The following is a 3,229-nucleotide window of genomic DNA, read 5'->3' on the forward strand; positions in this document are numbered from 1 at the left end:
CTCCACTCGCTAATCCCCCATAGAGGGACTAGTTCCTCATAGCTTCCATAGACAATATAAGATCAATATAAATAGAAAAAATACTAAATAAATTGCCAGTATATAGTTTACGGAAGAGTCTGATTGTATTAAAAATTGATTGTGAATCCACAAATTTTGACGATCTCCCAAAATCAGATCTCTTGAAAGCAAAGAACAATTGAAAATAAATTTTAAAAACCTAAGAAAGAAAGAAAACTAAAGTAAAAACTAAATTCTACAACGGAAACTAATAATATCAAAAGATGTTATTTAACAAGTGTTTAAGAGTCTATTTATAGAGTTAGGGTTGCCATCGTCCTCAACCCCATGTTAGCTGACACTCTTCGTATTTAAATTTTGATTATGTGGACCAAAATTCCCTTGGCTTGTAATTGTTTCCTATACAAGACTGATGTCGCAACACCCTAGTGCCTGTGTCGGACATCGAAGGTAATATGCTTATATTCAGGTTATCTTCAGGGGTATGTCATGACGTCCTCAAACTGTGTCATAACACTAAAGGCAGCCTTGGAATTCTTCTATTCTGCCGCCTATGTTGCGACATCAAACTCTTTGTGTTGCAACATAGAGACCAATATCAAGTTAGCACGTCTTCTAATGGTCTCTTGCATACTCACAAAGTATATTAGCTCACCCTTAGGCCTCATTCGGCCTCTAAGGTAAATAAAAGTCTCAAATTACACTTTTTACTGAATGTAAATGAAATTATGAAAACTTGACTAAAACATAACAAAAGTTATTGTAGTCAAGCTCCTCAAATGCAAAAACTAGTTTAATCCGCTACACCGAATTACGACAGATCAAAATGCATATAAAACCATTTCCATATCAAAGTCTAATTTCAAAACTTATGGCACATAACATACCAATGTATCCATCTCAATTCACGTATCAAACTTTCATTTCATTTCTCATTTCTTCTCATTTTCATATTCTTTTAGCAATATCAATTCATAACCATCATTTTATCATTTATATCCCTATTAACAAGACTCAGACTGTAACACCCCATACCCGTAACCCACGTCGAAATAGAATAGAAGGCATTACCTAACTCGATCTCATGCACAAAAACGTTCCCCAAGTCACCAAGACTTGGGCCAAATTATAACTTTTTCAATTTCTACCTTAAACTTATTATTATGGGCCTACAAGCCCCAAATTGACCATTGAAAACTATTCAGGATCAACTCGGGTCCTTAAACCATCTATAGAAAATTTAACTTTGAAACAGGGCACACGCCTGTATAGAAGGGCAACACGCTCATAAGGCCATTTCAACATGGTCGTGTTAATGGCCTGTGTGGCTCACATGACCTAAGCAATACAGGGACACGCCCGTGTCCTCCACTTGTGTGGAATTAATTTGAAATGCACACCTACAGGGGTTTTCACATAGCTTGAGACATGCCCATGTCCGTGGCCGGTGTCCTTTTCACTGCCATGACACGCCCACGTCCTAGCTCGTGTACAAAAACATGGACATTCTGTTTCTAACGTTAGCATCCCCAAAATGTCACACGGCTAAGGCACACGCCCGTGTGCTAGGCCGTGTCCATCATACGGCTGAGACACACAGCCGTGTCTCTGCCCATGTGTTTACTACCATGTATACTAACTTGAATTTTTTACGTGCAGGGGAAACACGGCCGGACCACACGCCCATGGGACAGACTGTGTGTCATACACGGCCTAGATACACGCCCGTGCTTCTACCTGTGTGGACGATATAAGGATATTTACCAAGCCCCTTTGCCACCCTTACTTACACAACCTACACAAAAGCAACCAAACCAATACAAGAATAACTTATTTAAACCAATCAGCCACAATAGACTACATATCAATTTAGCAATTACTCATTCATGAGAGTAACTTTATTTGCATATATCAAAATGAATATTTGCCATCATTCAAGGCTTAATACAAAATGAAGGGTTTCCAACCCAAGCCGACACATTTGGCCAGTTCTCAATGACACAAAAATAGTAAAGTATAAGCCCTATACATGCCATATTCAAAAATATAAATCAAACTATACCGAATGCTTCGATTGATAGTGTGATAGATATCTCTGACTTCCTTTGGTTCTTGAGCTAGATAGGCGGCACTATAAGAAAATGAAAAAGGAGAGGGAGTAAGCATAAAGCTTAGTAAGTTGCACATAAATAAATATACAACATAACTTTACCATTCATCAACAAGTATCATAATACACAAGTGGCATAAGAAAAACTTACTCATCAATATTCAATGCACCTCATATAGCATATATTGAGCTCACATTTCATACATACCATATAGGTACCTGTGCCACTCACAACACGGTTATACTTTCCTTATTAACTTGAAATCATACTTTCATCGTTAAACTATTTGAAACATTATATGATACTCATTTAGCCTCAAACATGGGGTCAAGTGCTGATGCCATGTCCCAGACATGGTCTTACACAAGTTCTAGTATATCTGTGCCGATGCCATGTCCCAGACATGGTCTTACACTGATACATCTCGTAGCTGATGCATGTCCTAGACATGTCTTACACTGGCTTACGTCTCGAGGCCGATGCACGTCCTAGACATGTTTTACACTAGCACTTGTCTCAATACCGATGCCATGTCCTAGACATGGTCTTAGCACTGGCTCTCATAATGTGGCCGATGCATGTCCCAGACATGTCTTACACTAGCTCACACAAGTGACCCAAACGTCATGGCATGAATATCCGACTTATTTCCTAAGGTTAAATCAGGAATTCTACTATCTCTATTCTCATCACGTTTTCTCATTTCCACAATCAAGCAACTTATGCTATAATAATTTCAATACAATTCAAATACATATATTATTAATGTAGTTGTACTATTTACATACAACTTTCCTCAGATTACAAAATATGGCGACTAGTCGATTTAGTTGATTTGCTTGGCTTTCCCTCAGTCTAGGTTCAGATTTGGTATTTCTTGATCTACAATAGCAAAATGTAATTATTTAGTCACTAATTAAAATTAGGCAATCAAAATTAATATCTTTGGTAAAACGACCATTTTGCCCCTAGACTTTGATAAAATGGTCATTTTGCCCTTAGGCTCGAAAATCAATTTTTATCGAATTTCTTCTTATCTTAAGTCTAGCCGAACGCTTTTTACTCTTATAGAAACTCCAAATTCCCACTATATCACA

This window comes from Gossypium hirsutum, chromosome A04 (genome assembly GCF_007990345.1).
Source record: "Gossypium hirsutum isolate 1008001.06 chromosome A04, Gossypium_hirsutum_v2.1, whole genome shotgun sequence".
Lineage (NCBI taxonomy): Eukaryota > Viridiplantae > Streptophyta > Magnoliopsida > Malvales > Malvaceae > Gossypium > Gossypium hirsutum.